Below are 17644 nucleotides of genomic sequence, written 5' to 3'. Positions count from 1 at the left end.
TTAACCAAGTCTTTAAATGAGCGTTAGAAGACAAATTTCAATTACTCTGCTATGGAAAACTCAAGGAAATAAAAATTACCTGGAGTTTACCTGGAGAGAGTTTCGGGGGTCAACGCCCCCCGGCCCGGTCTGTGACCAGGCCTCCTGGTGGATCAGCGCCTGATCAACCAGGCTGTTGCTGCTGGCTGCACGCAAACCAACGTACGAGCCACAGCCCGGGTGATCAGGAACTGACTTTAGGTGCTTGTCCAGTGCCAGCTTGAAAACTGCCAGGGGTCTGTTGGTAATCCCCCTTATGTGTGCTGGGAGGCAGTTGAACAGTCTCGGGCCCCTGACACTTATTGTATGGTCTCTTAACGTGCTAGTGACACCCCTGCTTTTCATTGGGGGGATGGTGCATCGTCTGCCAAGTCTTTTGCTTTCGTAGTGAGTGATTTTCCGAACTTGCACACGAAAATCACCAACAGACCCCTGGCAGTCTTCAAGCTGGCACTGGACAAGTACCTAAAGTCAGTTCCTGATCAGCCGGGCTGTGGCTCGTACGTTGGTTTGCGTAAAGCCAGCAGCAACAGCCTGGTTGATCAGGGGCTGATCCACCAGGAGGCCTGGTCACAGACCGGGCCGCGGGGGCGTTGACCCCCGAAACTCTCTCCAGGTAAACTCCAGGAAGGTGAGATCCTCCGACAGTGTCATCCATCGAAGACACTGCAGATCTGCAAGCGGACATTAACCAAGTCTTTAAATGAGCGTTAGAAGACAAATTTCAATTACTCTGCTATGGAAAACTCAAGGAAATAAAAATTGGATCGGAGTATAAAACAAATTCCAAACACAATACAGCTAAAAACTAATGTGAATGACCTGGGGAGTGATAATGTCAGAGAATCTCACTTTCAAAGATCACAACAATGTATCTACCACATCTGCTAGGAAAATGATAGGATAGATAATGAGAACCTTCAGAACTAGGGATGCGAAGCCAATGATGATTCTCTTCAAATCCCTTGTTCTCTCTAGGCTGGAATACTGCTGTACACTAACTGTCCTCTTCGAGACAAGCGAAATTTCTAACCTGGAGAATGTACAGAAAACTTTCACAGCACACATAAGTACGATAAAGCACCTATATTACTGAGAACGGTTGAAGTCCCTTGATCTGTATTCCCTGGAACGCAGGCGAAAAAGATACATGATAATATACACTTGGAAAATCCTAGAGGGATTAGTACCAAACTTGCACACGAAAATCACTCCCTATGAAAGCAAAAGACTCGGCAGACGATGCAGCATCACCCCTATGAAAAGCAGAGGCGCCACTAATACGATAAGAGGCAACACAATAAGTGTCAGGGGCCCAAGACTGTTTAACTGCCTCCCAGCATGCATAAGGGAGATTACAAATAGCCCCCTGGTTTTCAAGAAGGCACTCCACAGGCACCCAAATTCAGTACCTGACCAGCCGGGCTGTGGTTCATACGTTTACGTGCGGCCAACAGTAACAGCCTGGTTGATCAACCCCTGATCCACCATGACCGGGCCGTGGGGATGTCCACCACCGAAACCCTCTCCAGGTATGGTAGTGCAGTTCATATGATGGTCAGCTATTGTGTACTTCACCGTGAGGTGAAGCTAGAACTCATGGTGTTCTTCGTGTTATTAAGTATTCAAAATTATTATTATAGTAATGGGGAAGCACTGAACTTATTGGGGTTATACAGCTCATAGGGAAATGGTAAAAAATTATGTTCAGTTGCAAGGAAGGGGAGATCAAGTCCATTTCCCTGGATAAAGAGTGCCTCACCAGCATCAAGGTATCTCCCCTGAGAGGGTTACGTGTTCTCAGAGACTAATACAAACGTTTCCTTATTGACCTGCCTGATGATAAACGTTTGTAAGGTTGCTCATCACTACTAATTTTTGACCTCATGCTTATACAATCATTTTTTATTAGCAAACTAGAGGTGAGGTTATGAAGTATGTGTGTGTTGGCAATGTGAACACTTATTAGTTTATTAGCTTTAACAGAGCAGGGGCTACCCTTCATGGCATATAAACAATATAAATTTGAATCCTACACTGACCGCAGGGAACCCTCTATAAAGGAGACTCACACACTTTAAGAGTATTGAACTCTACTACAGCTGCAGTGTTATAGAGTCAGTCGTCTATACAACAAAACAGCGGTACCTTCTATCGAGCCGAGAGGTGTTTGGCCTCTCATCTCCTAAAAAAATACTTTATTTAGTTGTAAGTTAATAAACAGTAGCGTTGACTGGCGTAATATGTGGGAAAATGGAATTGAGATGTGGGTAATGATTTTTGTACACGAGGACAAGGCTGTCTTGTGGAGATGGAGAGGGAGAAATGGCTGCCACTAGTTATGGCAGAATGATTTGCCTAACTCGTTTAGTTTTCTTAGTCTAAAAAATTGTTATATTTGAGTTTCCCAGAGAAATTAAGGGTATATGTAATGTATGGTATTCATTTTATGGTTGTGACGCTCAGAACTTACGTTTTTCATGGGATATCAAAGGAATTAACTCTTAAATATATCATACATAGACTAAGCTTGCTTGGCCCTTGTAAAGAAATCTTTGTAGGTTTATTATTGGGTTATGGAATGAATATATATTATTTTCATTCATTTGGTAGTATAATTTTATAATAATGTTAAACACTAATTGTATCAGGTTGAAATTTGGTTAATGTTCTCATTTAGACCCTATGATCATATAATTTTATCCATTGTCTTAGATTCAGCAACTGTGAAAGACATTGAGAATCAAACAATATATATATAGTAATTTCATGAAAACATTGGATCTGTATGTAATATATAGTTTCTAAGTTCAGTACTATATATATAGTTTTTGTAACTTCAATATATATTCATGCTTCATAATCTTAACCTTTTTCAGTGGTTTTATATAGTAATTTATATAAAACTGAATATGCACAAACCTGCTAAAGTCAAACAGTATGAATTATTTCTATTGATATACTGCCCCTATTTTTTTTCTTGCCAATATTTTTTCAGGATACACTAAAAAATAAAAATTATACGTAGACTATATATTATTTAAAATTTAAAATTACATCTGTCTCCATTATATAAGTTTTTTACTAATATTTTACACACAGATTCTTACTCTGCTTCTTATATATGTTATACATATATAACAACAGAGTTCTGTTCCTAAGACCATGTTGGTAAACGAATTCGTTGCTAAGTGAGGAGCATACTATAATGGTAGTGGGTTTGTCAACCATCTTTGATATTGTTTTAATGTCACCTTTGCACCATTTATAACATTTCTAGTATATTTTTAAATGTTTATACAGTAATGTAGTGTATATTGTAATAAACAGATTAGAGGAAATCAGCTCTAATGTACATTATTTAGGTATGCATATTGGTCAGAGAGCCTGTCGTAAGTCCGAGTTGTTGGTAAATGAGTACATCAGTAAGTGAGGAGAGGCTGTATATATTTGTGTCTGTCTCATTACTTGCTTTTCATTGGTGATATTTTGCATCATCTGCCAATCTTTTTGCTTTCACAGGGGGTGATTTTCGATTACAGATCTGGGGCCAAATCTCTCCAGAATTTTCCAGGTGTAAATTATGATGCATCTTTGTTGCCTATATTCCAAGGACTTGGTGTTCGTAGTATTTAAGTTGCTTGACTCGGTAATTTAGGTGCTACTGAATATATGGGCAGTGAAGGTTCTCAACACTCTCCAGCTCTGCAGTTGTGCTTGCCTTAAAAGGAGCCTTTATCATACAGCAGTATTCGAGCCTAGAGAGAACAAATGGCTTGAAGAGTGTCATCATTGGTTTGGCATATCATGTATTGATGCTTGAATGTAATATCTTTTTTTATTTATTTATTTATTTCCAATTTGTGCACACATACAGAGGTACAAAAAAATACAGATAAGAGCAGTATGCCAAAGCCACTTATACTATGCATAGCATTACGGGCTGGCTTAAAATTAACTTAAGATTAACTAAGCAATGATTATTATTATTATTATAATCAAAAAGAAGCGCTAAGCCACAAGGACTATACAGCGCTGCTACTAAGCAATGATGAAATCAGTGATAAAACATTAATGTAAACAGATAACTATAAAGCACAAGTGAGTATTACAAAGACAGGTCATATGGTTGCATTCAGTTAGGTAGTGATTCTGTTAGGTAGTGTATTTAAAAAATAATAAGTTAGATTGGGTTTTAGGTTTAACATTTATGTGATATAATTGTGAGAAACATTTAAGATATACAATTTATAATGTTCAGTTATTCAGTATTTATTTGGTTTTGGGTGAGTAAGTAATCTTTGAGAAGAGACTTGAATTTATAAACAGGTTGTGTTTCTTTTATATTTACAGGTAATGAATTCCAGATTTTAGGGCCTTTTATGTGCATTGAGTTTTTGCATAGTGTGAGATGGACACGAGGAACATCAAAGAGTGATCTGTGCCTTGTGTTATGGTCATGTGTTCTGTTGAGGTTGGCAAGGAGATGTTTGAGGGGAGGGTTAATATCAGAGTTAAGTGTTCTATGTATGTAATAGGTGCAGTAATAAGTATGGATGTTTTGTATGGTGAGTAGGTTTAGTGTATTGAATATTGGTGGAGTGTGCTGCCTGTAGTGAGAATTTGTTATCATTCTAACTGCAGCCTTTTGTTGGGTAATTAGTGGTCTGAGATGGTTAATTGTTGTTGAGCCCCATGCACAAATTCCATAGGTGAGATAGGGGTAAATAAGAGAGTGATATAGGGCCAGGAGGGCTGACTGTGGAACATAGTACCGTATCTTCGATAGTATGCCTACAGTCTTGGAAATTTTCTTAGAAATTTGATGTATATGTGTATGAAATTTGAGTCTATTATCAAGGTGGATTCCTAAGAATTTTCCCTCTGTTAGTTTTGTGATAGGTGATCCATTTATCATTATGTTAAGAGGGACATCTGTAGCTCTGTTACCAAACTGAATGAAGTAGGTTTTGTCAATGTTTAGTGTAAGTTTGTTAGTCCTCATCCAGGTAGATATTTTCTGTAATTCGGTATTTACAGTATTGGCTAGCGTGACTGGGCTCGGGTGAGAGAAGACGTATGTAGTGTCATCTGCAAATAGTGTGGGTTTGAGTAATTGCGAAGCATTTGGAAGGTCATTTATGTATAGGAGAAAGAGAAGAGGGCCAAGGACACTTCCCTGTGGGACACCAACTGTAATTGGTTGTGCAGAAGAGTTTGCCCCATTTGCGTACACATATTGGCTTCTGTTGCTGAGGTAAGACTTGAGGTAGTTGAGGGAGTGCCCTCTTATACCATAGTGTGACAATTTTACGTGGAGCAAGTCATGGTCAACTGTATCAAAAGCTTTACGTAAGTCAATGAAGATCCCCAGTGGGACTTCTTTTTTCTCTATTGCAGTGTATATATGTTCTAGCATGTGTATAATAGCATCATTAGTATTTTTATTAGGCCTGAATCCAAATTGGCAGGGGTTGAGTATGTTTTGGGAGATAAGGTAGGAGTAGATTCGTTTATGAATTAATTTTTCGAAGATTTTTGAGAGAGGGTGTAAGTTGGATATTGGCCTATAGTTATTCAACTCTGTTTGGTCTCCTCCTTTGTGGATCGGGGTGACCCTTGCTATTTTGAGTACTGTAGGGAAGGTGGAGGATTCAATGGATTTGTTAAAGAGTGTTGCAATGATTGGTGATAGCACTTGTGACACTTTTTTGTATATAAGGGGTGGTAAGGTATTTAAATCTCCTGCCTTGTTTTTTAGTGCATTGATAATAAGGGAGACTTCGTATGGGTTAGTCGGAGCTAGGAACAGTGTGTTCGGGTAGTTGCCGGTGAGGTAGTCATTTGGTGGGGTATCTGAGCTTGGGATTTTATTGGCAAGGTTTTGTCCTATAGTGGAGAAGAAATCATTGAGTCTGTTTGCTGTTTCTGTTGGTGGGATTTGGGGTTCATCTGTTTTTGCTAATTTTATTTTGCTATTTCGTGATATCTTTTTTGTTCCCAGAATTTCTGATAGGGTTTTCCAGGTCTTTTTTATATCACCTCGTAAGTTGGATAATCTGTTCTCATAATACAATTTTTTTGCCCTTCTTATCAGGCTGGTTAGGATTGACGAGTAACGTTTTGTTTGGTCTCTGGTTATGTGACCCATTCTGTACTGTTTTTCATATTGGTGTTTTGTATTTATGGATTTGAGAATGCTGGGTGTTAGCCAGGGACTGTTCAGTCTCTTTGCTGTCATCTGTTTAGTTTTTTTGGGGCAGTGCTTGTTATAGAGGTATTGGGTTTTTTTTAGAAAATTATTAATACATTCGTCAATATCTGTATAGGTTTCTAGCTCAGTGTGCCAATCAATGTTTGCTATTGCTGTTGTGAAGTTATTAATGGCTGCCTCATTGTGAAGTCTGAAGGTGACTTTAGTAGTGTCTTGGGGTAGTTTACCAAGAGTTGTTATGAGGAAAGTAGGGTAGTGGTCTGTGGTATTATCTGTAATTATGCCTGATTTTAAAGGGGATATGGTGTTGGTCCAGATGTGGTCAAGTAGGGAAACACTAGTCTCTGTAACTCTTGTAGGTTTTGTTACTGTTGGTAGTAACATACAGTTACTCATTGTGTTTGTGAATTCAGTAACGTGTGGGTCCTGGTCTTGCAGGAGATTTATATTGAAGTCACCTGAGAGTAGTAAGTGATCTTTGTTCATGCGTGCATCAGTTATCATACTTCCTAGATTTTGACTAAATTGGCTAATGTTTGACTGTGGAACTCTGTAGATGTTTATCAATGTGAGAGGTTTTTGTAGGTACTTTGATTTGAATTTAGCTATTATATATTCCCCATGTTCATCCCTTGTGCAAGTATTAGTGATACATTCTAGTTGGTCTGAGTAGTATATGGCTGTGCCACCCCCTTGTTGATCTGGCCTACAGTTGTGTATGGCTGTGTAACCAGGAATGGCATAGACATCTGTACTATCAGGCTTTAGCCAGGTTTCAGTTAGTGTAATGATGGACATATTGGCATGTAAGGAATTTAGTAATGCTATGAGGTCATCGTAATGCTTGCTTAAAGATCTGATATTGTAGTTAAATATAGTTATGTTGTTGTTGGCACTGAGAAGTGCCTTTGATTGTTCTGCAGTGTAGTAATTACAGTTACTGTTTGATTCATTTAAGTCATTAAATAAGAGGTTGGTATCAGGATCAATGCTTGTAATCATAAGATTTGTAGTGAATCTATAGTTTGAATTAAGTATAAAACAAAGTAAATAGTCTTAAGCTAAAAAATAGCACCTGGATTATTTAACAAATGTAAAATAATGAGCTAAGGGACTAATACAAATAAAGTGATGATCAAATAGTGGAGCTTGGGAGTATGATAGTAGGTAGTACTATAAAGGTAATTTTTTAAAGTTAGAATTATAGTATAAAATTATAATATAAAAGGGACTAATATAGGTTGTGGTGACCAATAAAGTGGTAATCAAAAAAATGAGCTTTGGAATATAATGGCAAAATTGTGAACTTATTCTACTTTAGCACCTAAGAATAGCACCTTGATTATTTTAACAATTGTGAATATATAAACTAGGATAGTTATATAAAGCTAAAATAAAGGAGAAAACATATAAGGGACTAAAATTAAGTAATGGTAAGCAAAGTTAAATGGGCAGATGGTAGGAATTATAATATAAACTTATAATATAAAAATACAATTTGAAATGGTACTTGCAATTGCACTAGAGTCTGGTAAAGGTTGTTGACAAGATCAAGATTATACCTAGATTTAAATTGACAAAATAAAATTCACAATTAAAGTACCAAAAGAATAATAGTAAAAAAATAACAATGGTAATGTCTTGATTATAATATGATAGTAAGAGGGTAGACAGGTACACAGGTACAAGGGATAATATAAAGGTTGGGGTTGAATATAAAAACTTGAAAATTTGGCTACAAAATGTTATGAGAAGTATAAAATAATGTTTAATGTACAAAATTAAAATTGACTGGTAGTAAATATGGTGTTTAATAAAATTTTAGTAAGTAATAATGATTACAAAAAAGTGAAAAAGTAATGTTTATTTCATTCAATATTGCACTGGTAGTTATACTTGAGGTTATATGGCAGTACGGCAGTACAAGGTAATTAAGAGTAATCTAGGATAGTAAATGTGGTATTAAAACAGGTAAAGGTAATTAGACAAGTAATGGTTATTAAATGTCAAAATTGTTAAGAGTAAATTGAAATTTTAGTAAAAATGATATTTATTAATTTTAGTAAGTAATATCAATTGATAGTATTTAAAAAAAAATATGAGGTAGTAATATGGACAGAGAAAGTATCAATTCAGCTAATGTTTAAGCGAACAATAGTAAATAACAAAATCACATAAGGTGACCTATGCTTACTAGTAAAATCACAAAATGAGGTAGTTGATTATTTAATTACTAAGAGATTGTACAATGAAATTTGAACAATAATGGAGCAAAACGTACACTACACTACGTAGGCTTTTTAGTTGGACATTGTTTAGTTATTCTCTGTAAGATTGGTATCCCTGAGAAATCGTGATAGATCATTCTCGTTCGTGATTGTGTACAGTTGACCTACATTTGTTTTCCTAACTAGAATTTTCCCATCCCGTGTGAAGCATTGGTGTATTGTGTCATTATTCTCTCGCTTAAGTTTTCTGACTCTATACAGGAGGTTTTGACGTTTTTTGGTAAGACACTCGTTTATATATACCTCTTTCTTTACTTTAATAGATGTAATAATTAAGTCTTTTTTTCTGTCATGTGAGTGGAATCTAAGCATAACACTTTTTCTACCATGGGATCCTAGTAACCTGGCTTCTTTTATTTCTGACTCTGGTACAATAACACTTGTTTGGTCCTTTATGATCTGCAGAGTAATTTCTTTACTGTTTGTTTGGTTCATATCACTGGGAAAAAGTGGACTGTTAACTATTACTGCGTCCGATAGTTTATCTTGTTCAGTTTTATCTTCTTGGAGAGCAAAGTAGTCACTGAACTGGTTATCTAAGTTGCTCTTCCATTCTTTTACTGCTTCTTCAACCTTTGTATTAAGAGATATTATTTGTTGGGTATGGCTATCTATGACTGTCTGGATGGTCTTGTCGCAGTTAGTCGTTCCTGGTGTTGAAAACTTTTGTTCCAGACTGAGGATTTTGTTTTCGAGTTGTGTCATCCTGGTGTCTTGTTTTGCTAGCGTCTCTCGAAGATTCATATTTTCAATAACTAAGTTGGAGATGCATGACTTTAGGGTATCTGGATCGTTGGTCATGCCTGAGAGACTACTTGGTAGGTTGAATCCGGGGAAGAGAGGGGAGGATGGGCTGGTGGCAGCCATGTTTGTTGTTATTGTTGTGGTGTGGCCTTGAGTGGTGGTGAGTGGGGTGGTTGCTGGGCCGGCGTCCTCCTGACTACACTTGTTGAATAGTTGATTTTTCGGTGTTTTCTTGCTGGCCTTGGTGCTGTTTCCTCTTAGATTGCGCCTCATAATACTACAGGAATTGTTGTAGTTAAGAAGAAGTTGTAGTATACAAAGCTTAGGGTTACGTTGTTCGGCTGGCAGCGGGGTGTTGCTTACGGTTAGTTTGCAGTCTTCCTTTGATCTCTATTTTTTCGATTTGTAGGTTTCACTGTTGGTAATCTTTGGTCATTCTGGGTGCTACGTTGGGTAGTGCAGTTTTGCTTGTAACTAGGTCATCATAGGAGCATTGGTAGCTCTGGTAGTTGGAGAAAAGTACGGAGCTTGGAAGTCGCTGCTGCCGCTGCCGCTAATACCAAAGAGAGACATTATCACTCTTAAGTCTCTCAAATTAAGTTTCCAATGTATCGAGTGATTTGAGTTTGTGTACTATATTCCTCAATTTTTCATGGCAGAGTGACTGAAATACAGTAGACCGTCATTTAACACAGTAGTTACATTCCTGAAAACCCGTTTTAGTTAAAATCATGTTAGACAAACTGAAGAACTTATGGGACAACTAGGGTTACGTTCCAGTGAGCCCCAAATAAGTCAAACAACTTTCTTTTTAGGCCTCTAGATCTTACAAAAATAAAAGTGAATGTGTAATTGTAATTCATTGTTGTGATGTATTATGTTGTTTTTACTGTTTAAGATTACAAATGCAATATAAATAATAGTATTTCTTACCTTAAATTGTGGGTGCTAGTGTTTGTGGATGATTGTGGAGAATGGAGAGTTATGCTGTGGCCCTACTGGGCTGAGGTGGATGGTAGAGGTTCTGGTACTAAGTTGATGGTTGTACTGGAGTGTGCATAAATTCTGTAATGGATTTCAGATCTATTTTACCCTGCAGTACATTATAGAACTGATGGTAAGGCATCAGATGCTCTAGACACCATTTTAGGGTCCTCTTCAGTGAGAAAGACAGTCTAAGTCAGTCAGTTAATCAGTCAAGTCAGTCAATCAATTAATCAAGTCAGTCAGTCAGTAAATCAGTCATGTCAGTAAGTCAAGTCAGTCAGTAAGTCTCAGTAATACAGTCAGTCAAGTAAGTCAGTAAATCAGTCAAGTCAGTAAGTCAAATCAGTAAGTCAGTCAGTCATCACACAAACTCATATTTACCACATTCTTTTTATGTGCACAAAGAGATGCTTCATTACGGCCACTGGTTATCTCTTGTCTTATATCTCTATTTTCTTCGTTAATTCTAAAATTTAAATGCTTAAACCTTTTCTTGCCACTTTCGGCAACACTTGTATGCCTACTGGGTGCCATGATTGCTTGGCAGATTTAAGATATGGCAAGAAAAAGATATAAACTCTTAGCAGAGGATGGTACGTATCCCACGGGCGATGCACTCAAAATTTTTTCCCCTCCCGTGAATCATGTTAAGTTAATTTTACGAAGTGTTATACAAAAATATGCCACAATTCTTCAATCATGCTATAATCAAAATGTGCCAGACAAAACCGTGTTAAACGATGGTCTACTGTATGTCCTTATTGAACATTGTATTATCAACAGCCCACTGGAAGACTTCATTTATATCAGCCTGGAGGTTTGATGTGTCCTCAATGGATGCCACTCTCATACACATTCTAGTACAGTGGAACCCCGGTTTTCATCTTAATCCGTTCCAGAAGGTCGGCCGAAAACCGATTTGTACGAAAACTGTAGTAATATTTCCCATAAGAAATAATGTAAATCCAATTAATCCGCTCCAGACACTCAAAAATATTAACAAAAAATACATTTTATAGAGAATAACTATAGTTTTACATACAGAAAACAATGAGAAATAAATATAAATGACTAATGAAATAGATAAATGAACATTTAAATCACTTTTACCTTTATTGAGGACTCTTGTTGGCGTATGGAAGACGGCGAGGAGGGGAGTGGGAAGGAGGGTTATCTCTACCACCATCACTGCCACCCTCTACCACAATCACTACCACCCTCTGCCACCATCACTACCACCCTCTGCCACCATCACTACCACCCTCTGCCACCATCACTACCGCCCTCTGCCACCATCACTACCACCCTCTACCACCATCACTACTGCCATCACTACCTCCATCACTACCTCCCTCTACCACCATCACTACCACCCTCTGCCACCATCACTACCACCCTCTGCCACCATCACTACCACCCTCTGCCACCATCACTACCGCCCTCTGCCACTATCACTACCACCCTCTACCACCATCACTACTGCCATCACTACCTCCATCACTACCTCCCTCTACCACCATCACTACCACCATCACTACCACCCTCTACCACCATCACTACCAACCTCTACCACCGTCACTGCCACCCTCTACCACTCTCACTACCACCCTCTACCACCATCACTACCACCATCACTACCACCATCACTACCACCCTTTACCACCATCATTACCACCCTTTACCACCCTCTATGAGTAACAAAAGCAGACTGAGTCACGAATGTATGAGTGGCCGCATCCCGCGGGCAGGCGGACGTGTCTGGTATGGACGATTTCCGAGCGGATGTACGAAAACGGGGAAAATTTCACCGAAAAAAGTGGTTGAAAACTGAATTGTGCGATAACCAGACCAGACGAAAACTGGGGTTCCACTATAGCTGTCATCTGCATAATCGTACAATACTATTATTTATGTATTTATTTGTCAGATATGAGAAAGATAATTGGGAGCAGAGTTTTTCCACTATTGGAGTCTCTGATTTCACACTGTTCACTATTACTCTGGGTTCTATTTATTAGGAAGTTAAATATCCATTTGGCACTTTTCCAGTTACTCCTTTTGTGTGAATTTTGTGTTGTTACACTATGGTTGCACCTGTTGAAGGTTTTTGCAAACTCTTAGGTACACTACATGGTGTCTCATGGCTTGGTTAGCAGTGCACTTGCCTCACACACACACTGGGTGCCCATAGTTCAATCCCCGGCATGAGTGGAAATGTTGGGTATTTCCTTACACCTGCTGTCCCTCTTCACCTAGCAGCAAGTAGGTACCTGGGTGTTAGTTGACTGCCGTGGGTTGCATCCTGGGGGACAAGATTAAAGGATCCTAGTGGAAATAAGACAGACAATCCTTGATGACTCGCTGATTTTCTTGGGTTACTCTGGGTGGTTAATCCTCTGGTTTAAAAATCCGAACAAATTTGATCTTTCATCTGCATTTTGCTTGCCTTCTTGTACATCCAAGACTATGTCATAATGGTCCAACCATACTGACCTGGGTTGTTCAATTGTTATGTATCCATGTGACTAGTAATTTTGCTTTTTAGGACTTTTTCAAAGATTTGGGTAATATAGGACATCAGCACTATTGGTCTCTATTATTTTCAGTTGTGCTAATGGCACTGTTGTGGAATAGGGCCATATCACTGGTTGTGGGATGACTCTTAATGCCCAGACTCCTCCATAGTACTGTATATCTAAGGCATGTAATAATGGTTCCTTGCATTTTTTAGTGAATATAGAGCTGAATATTGGGTCTGATTGCATGGGCACTCTATCATTGGCCTCTTTGAAATTGAGTGGGGTTAGAGTTATGTCAATTTATAGAGAAGTCATCAATGTTTTGAGTCTCATCCTTGAAAAAACTCATTTGGATTGTCAATCTTTTGGCTGATTAATAGCTCAGTGAACATTTATTTGTTGTCATTTGTGTAAGATCCATCTTGAAGTAGAGGCATGATGTAGTTTTTGCTCTGAATTTTTGTATAGAAAAATTATTTTGGATTTCTTTCAGTTTCATTTATGACTTTTTTACTCCCTCTATCTCTCTTGGACCTGGATGCATTCAGTTTGAATTCAGTGTTTTTAATCTATCCAGTGTCAGTTTTCACCCATCAAAAAGTCTACAGCCTTGAAGAAGTTCTGAGATTCTGTATCTTTGACTTAGGAGTCTTTCTCTCTAACTTGCATCTTGTTAGGTAAGACACATATGCAACAGTTAGGTATCTATATTTCGAAACGTTTCGCCTACACAGTAGGCTTCTTCAGTCGAGTACAGGAAGTAGGCAGGAGCAGTAGAGATTTGAAGATGATGTAATCAGTCCATCACCCTTGAAGTCGTAGATTTGAGGTTGTCAGTCCCTCAGCCTGGAGAAGTTCTGTTCCAAGCTGGCTCCTGGGATCATCTTTGCTATTAGGGTATTTACTATCTTCAATTTGAGGTATATATGTAGTAGGTTGGTAGACAGCAACCGCCCAGGGAGGTACTTCTGTCCTGCCAAGTGAATGTAAAACGAAAGCCTGTAATTGTTTTACATGATAAGATTACTGGTGTCTTTTTTTTTTGTCTCATAAACATGCAAGATTTCAGGTATGTCTTGCTACTTCTACTTACACTTAGGTCACACTACAGATACATGTACACATTTATGTATACACACTCATCTGAGTTTTCTTTGATTTTATCTTAATAGTTCTTGTTCTTATTGCTTTTCCTATTATATCCATGGGGAAGTGGAATAAATCTTTCCTCTGTAAGCCATGTGTGTGTCGTAAAAGTCAACTAAAATACCGGAAACAATGGGCTAGTAACCCCTTTTCCCGTATAGCCTACTAAAAAGAAAAAGACAACCGTCAAAGTGGGATGTTTGAATGTGCACGGATATTGTGTGAATGATAAAAAAAGAGATGATTGTGGATGTTATGAATGAGAAGAAGCTGGATGTCCTGGCTGTGTGTGAAACAAAGCTGAAGGAGGTGGGAGAGTTGCAGTGGGGAGAAATGAGATTAGGTCAGGGGTTTCAAATACAGTTAGAGTTAAAGAAGGAGTAGCAATAATGTGGAAGGATAAGTTATGGCAGGAAAAGAGGTAATATAAATGTATAAACTCAAGGATTATGTGGAGTAAAATAAGGGTTGGATGGGAAAGTGGGTTATAGTAAGTGTTTATGCACCTGGAGAATAGAAAAGTGTAGAGGAGAGAGAGAGATTTTGGGAAATGTTGAGTGAGTGCATTGGGAGTTTTGAGCCAAGTAAGAGAGTACTTATGGTTGGGGATCTCAATGCTAAAATGGGAAAAACTGTTGTGGAGGGAGTAGTAGGTAAATTTGGGGTGCCAGTGGTAAATGAAAATTATTTATTTGTTTTTATTAGCACACTGGCCGATTCCCACAAAGGCAGGGTGGCCTGAAAAAGAAAAACTTTCACCATCATTCACTCCATCACTGTCTTGCCAGAAGGGTGCTTTACACTACAGTTTTTAAACTGCAACATTAACACCCCTCCTTCAGAGCGCAGACACTGTACTTCCCATCTCCAGGACTCAAGTCCGGCCTGCCGGTTTCCCTGAATCCCTTCATAAATGTTACTTTGCTCACACGCCAACAGCATGTCAAGTATTAAAAACCATTTGTCTCCATTCACTCCTATCAAACACGCTCACGCATGCCCGCTGGAAGTCCAAGCCCCTCGCACACAAAACCTCCTTTACCCCCTCCCTCCAACCTTTCCTAGGCCAAACCCTACCCCGCCTTCCTTCCACTACAGACTGATACATTCTTGAAGTCATTCTGTTTCGCTCCATTCTCTCTACATGTCCGAACCACCTCAACAACCCTTCCTCAGCCCTCTGGACAACAGTTTTGGCAATCCCGCACCTCCTCCTAACTTCCAAACTACGAATTCTCTGCATTATATTCACACCACACATTGCCCTCAGACATGACATCTCCACTGCCTCCAGCCTTCTCCTCTCTGCAACATTCATCACCCATGCTTCACACCCATATAAGAGCGTTGGTAAAACTGTACTCTCATACATTCCCCTCTTTGCCTCCAAGAACAAATTTCTTTGTCTCCACAGACTCCTAAGTGCACCGCTCACCCTTTTCCCCCTCATCAATTCTATGATTCACCTCATCTTTCATAGACCCATCCGCTGACATGTCCACTCCCAAATATCTGAATACATTCACCTCCTCCATACTCTCTCCCTCCAATCTGATATCCAATCTTTCATCACCTAATCTTTTTGTTATCCTCATAACCTTACTCTTTCCTGTATTCACTTTTAATTTTCTTCTTTTACATACCCTACCAAATTCATACACCAACCTCTGCAACTTCTCTTCAGAATCTCCCAAGAGCACAGTGTCATCAGCAAAGAGCAACTGTGACAACTCCCACTTTATGTGTGATTCTTTATCAAATCAAATCAAATCAAATCAAAGTTTATTCTCTATAAGGATTACAATGCGGGGTTTACAGATTTTGGTTATTGTGTGGTTTACATGTAATAAAATACTAATTACAGAAGGGGCCACTAGAACACCTAGCTATGCATTTCGGGCAGACTTAGATTAATTCATAACCCTAAATTATTGCAAATTGTGGAGTAAGTTGACTAAATACTAAGTGACTAAATACTAGTTTGTGAGTTTAGCCATGTGAATGCTTTTGTTTTGGCACAATACATAGTTTCTATATTGGAGTATCACAGGCAAACTTGTGACTAGTTAGGAATCATTATTTTAAGATTAAGATACATATTTCTGTATTTATAGTCAAATGGGTGAGTGAGTGAGTGTAAGTGTGAACCACCAGGTGGTTTTTATGTAGTTAGTTGACGGGGTGTATCAGGGAGATTAGATGTTTTCTAACGGTAGTTTTGAAGGTGATGAATATGTCTGCAGTTCTAGAGTTTTCAGATAGGGTGTTCCAGATTTTAGGGCCTTTGACATACATTGAATTTTTGTAAAGGTTTAGTCAGACACGGGGAATGTCGTAGAGATGTTTGCGTCTGGTGTTATGCTTGTGGATCCTGTCACAACTATCAAGAAAGCATTTTAGGTCAAAGTTAATATTGGAATCTAAGGTACTGAATATGTAAATTGCACAATAGTAAGTGTGGATGTTCTGAACAGGGAGTAAGTTTAGATCTATGTAGAGTTGGGGGTGTGTTGCCAGGGATGGGATTTAGTGATTATTCTTACTGCGGCTTTTTGTTGAGTTATTATTGGCTTTAGGTGTATTGCTGCAGTTGAACCCCAAGCACAAATAGCATAGGTGAGGTATGGATAAATGAGTGAATGGTATAGTGTGAGAGGGCATTTTGCGGCACGTAGTATCGTATCTTGGAGAGGATCCCAACTGTTTTGGATACTTTTTTTTGATATGTGTTGGATATGGGTGCTGAAATTCAGGTTGTTGTCGAGGTATCGGCCTAGGAATTTGCCCTCATTATGTCTGGCAATTAGAGTGCTGTCAGTCTTAATGTTTAGTTGTGCAGCACCTGCTCTGCTACCGAACATAATATAGTAGGTTTTGTCTGTGTTAAGTGTAAGTTTATTGGCTGTCATCCAAGTTGATATTTTGAGCAGCTCCTCATTAACCCTTTGAGGGTTTCGGACGTACTAGTACGGCTTACGACCCAGGGTTTTTGACGTACTAGTACGCCTAAATTCTAGCGCCCTCAGATCTAGTGGGAGAAAGCTGGTAGGCCTTCATATGAAAGAATGGGTCTATGTGGTCAGTGTGCACAGTCTAAAAAAAATCCTGCAGCACACAGTGCATAATGAGAAAAAAAAAACTTTGACCATTTTTTTGGAATAAAACAGCGACTTTGCACTGTATTTTCGTATGGTATTTATTGTTGTATTCTAGTTTTCTTGGTCTCATTTTATAGAATGGAAGACATATTACAGAAATTGAGATGATTTTGACTGGTTTTACAATGAAAGGTGCCTTGAAATTGAGCTCAAAGTAGCAGAAATGTTCGATTTTTACCAAATTTCAAAAGTAAACAAATCGTGCCAAGCGTGCAATACACGTCAACTGGTGAGTCTAATATTCTTTCACAAGTGCACCAATAATGTTTATACCATTTTTTACACTAATGTAGTAGTCTGCATAACAGTAAATCTTATATTTTTTGTGAGAATAAAAAATCAAAGTGGAAAGCAAAAGAATATAAGAGGGGCCTTGAGACGTGACTAATGACCAGAGGAAATGTCATTTTAGTGCCAGGAATGTCTTTCTTGTTTATTCTGGACCCTATTCGGAAATTGGCACCTTTTTGAAATTTGTGTGAAATTGGCAAAATTGCTAAATTGTGACCACTGTACTGGATAGTTGAATTTCATAAATGGGTGGTTTCT

At 38.5% G+C, this 17644-nt stretch overlaps 1 protein-coding gene across 3 annotated transcripts in view; it reads left to right on the top strand.

The window, feature by feature from the left end:
• The first annotated feature begins 2129 nt into the window (after positions 1-2129).
• The window catches only part of LOC128685419 (CUE domain-containing protein 2), a 108493-nt gene continuing 92978 nt past the window's right edge, over positions 2130-17644 (top strand). For 2 of the 3 annotated variants that reach the window (XM_070082864.1, XM_070082861.1), the window contains exon 1: positions 2130-2247. The gene's annotated coding sequence lies outside the window, so the exon portion shown is untranslated. Of the gene's footprint in view, positions 2248-5079; positions 5297-17644 lie in introns of all 3 variants that reach the window. The other variant, XM_070082863.1, reaches the window with a different exon arrangement.

The sequence above is a fragment of the Cherax quadricarinatus genome, chromosome 8 (assembly GCF_038502225.1).
Source record: "Cherax quadricarinatus isolate ZL_2023a chromosome 8, ASM3850222v1, whole genome shotgun sequence".
Lineage (NCBI taxonomy): Eukaryota > Metazoa > Arthropoda > Malacostraca > Decapoda > Parastacidae > Cherax > Cherax quadricarinatus.
Note: the sequence above shows the minus strand (reverse complement) of the source record. Positions and strands in the feature narration are given on the sequence as shown.